Here is a 5,235-nt window from a genome sequence, read left to right as displayed (position 1 = left end):
GAAAAGAAGGAAGAAAAAAGAAAAAGAAAGGAAGGAAGAAAGAAAGAAAGAGGGAAGGAGGGATGGAGGAAGAAAGGAAGAAAAGAAGGAAGAAAAAAGAAAAAGAAAGAAAGGAAGAAACATCAATGAAACTTTTTTTTAAATACACAGAAGGAAATTCAGAGCAACACAGACAAGCAGGGCAACACTGATACTATCATTTTAAAGTCAATAGGTATTTTTTAAAATGTCATAGAGATTAGTGGTTTCAAATAAAATCAATCTTTTCTGAGCTTTGTATATTGAAATATTCATGTTTGTTGGCGTTTAAGGTCATAATAAAAATATAACAAAATAATGGGGTTGGTCCCTTGCAGCTCTAAAAGTGTAAGATCCCATGATGCAGGTGGTTCTCATCTGTGGAGGCAGCAGGCTACAGTGAGAGGCAATATGGCATAAGTAGAGAGTTAAGAAGGCCTGAGTTTGAATCCAGATTTGCTCCTGACCACCTCGGTTAAGTCGTAGCATTTCTTTGAACCTCAGTTGCTTGTCAGTAAAAAGGGGATAAGAACATGACCTAGCTTGCAGGGTCATTGCAAGAAATGTGCTTTGCAAAATTTTAAATCCTATAAAAACATGAGTTGTTACTGTTATTTATTTCTGCACTCACCCTATTCTGCATTAATTTTCACCGCCAAGGAGGAGAAGGGGTGAGGGTCACAGGCTGCTCCAGCTGACTTGCAGTGACGGCACCTGATAAATAGCCAATGCGGTCCGCCAATGGGACAGATGGCCTTTGCCTCCCCAGGGCGCCCTGGAACACAAGGGACCAAGCCCGGCTGTCTCCTTTAATCCCTGTACCTTTAGACCTTTTTTGGAAGCAAAAAAAGACTGTGGGCTTCTTGAATCAGTCAGTCAATATGTATCTATTAAGTGCCTGCCACTGTGGAGGCACTGGACATACAAACACAGAAATGAAACCGTCCCTGCCCTCAAGAGACTTTTGTTCCATTGGAGGAGACAACGTGTAAGTAGGCATATAAGTCCACACAGAATCAATACAAAATCAACACAAGGCAGTTTGGAGAGGGGAAGCATGCATAGCTAGGGAAATCGGGAGAGGTTTCCTATGGAAGGTGGTGCTTGAGCTGAGCCTTAAGGAATGAAGGGATTTCACAAAGTGGAGGTCAGGAGGGATTGCATTTGGAGCACGGGGAGATGGAGTGCTCCGGGTGAAGAGGCCAGTGCAGCTAGATTGTATGCAGAGTGTGGGATGGGGAGTGGTATAGAACACAGGTGGGAGCCAGGCTGGGAAGGGCAGAGGAGTTTATGTTTGATTCTCAAGATAATGGGGAACTATTGCAGTTTCCTCAGTAGAAAAATGGCAGTTAGACCTGTGTTTAAGGATAAGCCTTTGATGGCTGAGTGGAGAATGTAGAATAGAGTGAGGAGAGTCCGGGAGAGAGGTGGCTAGGGCTGGATGGGCAGCGATGGATGGGAGGGATATTGTGCACCTGGCTCACCCTCTATCTTTTCAAGCAACTCTCTAAGATACCAAGTTGCTGAAACGGCTCTGCACTGGGAGAGTTCTTCATCAGGAGCTCACTATGCTGATGAAATGGTTACAGAAAGAATCCATCCAGGATCCATCCCCCCACTACCACCTTTATTATGACAGGTTCACCTCAGCTCTGAACCTAACCCCTCATGGTCCTCACCTGCCACTGCTAATGATGGGTGGAGAAGAAGGATTGATTGTTCAAGATAGCCTCAATTCACCGAGGGGAGAGAATCAGCTCCAATCAACTGACAGGCATTGTCAGTCAACTGGCTTTTATTAAATGAGATACGGGAGCCCAGCAGGCTCCCGAATTGAAAGAGGCTATTCCACCAAGAAATAGCTTCATTGTCTTGTTAGGTGTTGGGGAAGCAGATGCATCTGAGGGAGGGATGGTTTACCAGCCTAGAGCCTGCCAGATGAAACTGAGTCAGGAGGAGGTATGCCGTTCTCTGGCCCCCTGAGCACATCAGGCTGTCTACATTGCATTGCTGATTTACAGCTGGAAGAAGCCTGAGAGGCCGTGGAGTCCAATGACCTCATTGGACAGCTGAGGAAATCATGACCTAGGAAGGCTGTGACTTGCCCAAGGTCACACAGCTAGTACACGGCATACCCAGATTGCCTGACTCCAAATCTTGCCCTCTATGCCAAAATGTCCCTGACTCCAAAGCCAGCATTTTTTTCTTAAAAAAAAAATCAGAAAGCAAGACCTTGCTTATTTGACAGGTAGCTGCAGCTAGAATCATGTCATGTGAATATATCTCTATATATAGAATATATACACATATAAATCCATATCTACATACATATGCGTGTGTATATGTACATACACACACACGCACACACACACACACACACACACATATATATATATATGTACATGATTGTAAAGTCCAGAGGGTGGAACTGTTCCTCATTATAAGCAGCTGGCTCTGTACTAAGACATATGTCTTAACCAAGGGTGCCCTGGACCTCAGGGAATTTGGCCCTGGTAAGAAGCTTGTATTTGTTAACATATTCATACCAACTCCAAAACTTTCTTTTGGGCCCCAAATCTTATCAGTTCAATTGAATTCATTTCAATAAGTATTAAGTGCCTACTGCATTCAGGCTACCATTATGGGCACCAGGGATACCAAAGATATGTCATAGACCCTGCCCTCAAGGGACTTGCGATGTAATGGAATGATCGTTTTCGCTGGGGAATCGGCTCCAGGGAAGGCCGGAATTGGGCCAGCTGTTGAGGGTGGGGTCTGGTCCAGTGATGAGGTAAGTGCCTGGGGTAGGAGACACAATCTGACACAGTCAGAGCAGCAGGGCAGCTGCTGCCAAAGCCATAATGACGGCTCCGGGCTCTCTCCAACTCCAAAGATGCCTGTAGGAAACAGATAAAAAGCAGCCGTATCCTTGGCTTCTGGCTTAGTGCTGAGGCTGGCCCCATTATATTAGGTTGTTTTAAACAACTCGCTGGCTGTGCAAGGGAGAGGGAGAGAACCAGGAGTCACCACTTTGTGGCAGAGGAGAACTGTTGTGGGCAGACTGATTATTTGGCCAGCTTTTCCCCTGGGTCTCTGTGTGTCTGTGTGCGGGGGCGGGGGGGGGGCGTATTTTTCTGAGTTGTGTGTGTCTCCAGAAATTTGTGAATGAGGCTGTGTGCTACAGTCACGAGCAAAGAGTCTGCAAGAGTCCTAGGCAGGATGGATGTGTCACAGGGTCAGTGACAGCTGCCTGCTCAAGGATGTCCTCCCAGACAGCTCCTTCAAGCTCTTCCTTGTTCTCTTGCTGTGTGCCTAAATAAGAGGCACTGAGACCCTGGCAGTCAATAAGTGGTCATGGGGCCCTGGCAAGGAGGTGGCAGGGTAAGATCAAGGGAGAGGAGCAGCTCCATTTGGCTAAAGAGAAGCTAACACAAGGAGGAAAAGAGGGAAATGGAGAAGGAAAGGGAGTCTGGATCCTGGTTGGGGCTCCAATCTCAGGGCGTCTCAATGCGCCTTTTACGTTTGGTACTTGGGGCAGGGTGGAGCAGCCTGGGCTTGCTCCACTAAACACAAAGGAAGCTCCAGTGCCTGGAGCTGAACCTGAGTTCCCTTTCAGTTCTAAACCTGTTGATAGATTATGACTCCCACCTGTGGAAGAAGCAGGCTATGCTGGGAGGTATTGCGGTACATCAGGGAGTTGAGGTCCTCACAATGGTTTATTTCACGTACAGCCATCCACCTGGCCTCCCACTCTCCTTTCTCCCATTTCCCTGAAAATTAATCTCTCCCAAACAGCCACAGGATCATCGATGGCTACAAGTGGTCAGGATGCTGGTCTTGTGTCTCATCTAAACACTGGTACTTCTTGTGGCACAGTGCCCCCTGGCACCCTGAGGGACACTGGCTTAGTCAGGAGCCAGGGATGAGTGCCATGGGCTGACTCACCCACACTTGCTCTGCAGAACCCAGGGGTTCTTGAAGGTCTCCCAACATGGTGCTGTCCCCATGTGACTGTCTGCATCTGTTGAGATCAAAGAAAGAGCCAAAGGGTCCATCCCATTTTTGATGGAAGGATGCTAACTCAGTTGCTAGTAATTCTATGAGAAAAGGATAAAACTAGAGAGGGAAGTCAAATCCAAAGTCTTGACAATTCACCTCTCATTACTTATAGACTCTCAGAGCTGGAAGGGAACTTCATAGGTCCTTCTTCAATATCCCCAAACTCTGATAATCCAGGGGCCACTTGAAGCCCTCTGGTGATACAGTGTTCAGTACCCTCCAAGGCAGCCCATTTCACTTCCTGGTGGTTCTGATTGTTAGAAAATGTTTTTTTAAATTATTCTATTGAGCCAGAATCATCCTCTTTTCAGTCTCCACCGATGCAACTTGCCCTTTCTGGGGCCATGCTGGACGAGTCTAATCCCTCTTCCATGTGACAGGCCTTCAGGTACAGGAAGAAGTCAAGTATATACCTCTTGAGTCTTTTCTTCTAATCGATTCTCATAGGGCATGATTTCCATTCCCCTCTTCAACCTGGTCACTCTCCACCTTGTTATGTCCTTCTCAAAGCTTGGCACCAAAACAGAACACAATACTCTAGATAAATTCTGGCCGGGGCCAAGGACAGTAGGACTATCACCTCTCTCATGCTGAAAACTCTTTCTCCTTCCTTAGAGCAGTAAAAGATGAAGTTGGTACCAAAGCAAATGAATCTAGTAGCCACGACAAAACCAAAGACCCCAGCTCCTGGGGGAAGTTCTCACTATTTTACAAAAAATTGCTGAGAAAGTTGCACAGCATCATGGTAGAAATTAGGTTTAGACTAATTCTCATGCCATTTACCAAGGTGAGCTCCAAATGGATATGTGACCTCTAGGTCTTATCACAAACAAATGAGAGAAACAAGGAAGAAATTGCCTTTTAGGTCTCTAGAAAAAGGAAGAGTTCTTGGCCAAACAAGGGATAGAAAGGATCACACAACATAAAATGGACAATTTTGATTATGTAAAACTAAAAAGTTCTTGCACAAACAAATCCAATGAAGCTAAGATTAGAAAGGAAATAGTTAATGGGGAAAACATCTTTGCATTTAGGGTTATAAATCTGATATAAAGCTCATTTCCAACATATACGAGGAAGTGATTCAAATTCATAAGAACTATTTTCCAATTGATAAATGGTTAAAGATATGAATAGGCAGTTCTTAAAGGCAGAAAC

The sequence above is a fragment of the Vombatus ursinus genome, unplaced genomic scaffold (genome assembly GCF_900497805.2).
Source record: "Vombatus ursinus unplaced genomic scaffold, bare-nosed wombat genome assembly UNPS02014847.1, whole genome shotgun sequence".
In the NCBI taxonomy this organism is placed as follows: Eukaryota; Metazoa; Chordata; class Mammalia; order Diprotodontia; family Vombatidae; genus Vombatus; species Vombatus ursinus.
The sequence above is the reverse complement of the archived record's forward strand: the minus strand, read 5'-3'. Positions refer to the sequence as shown.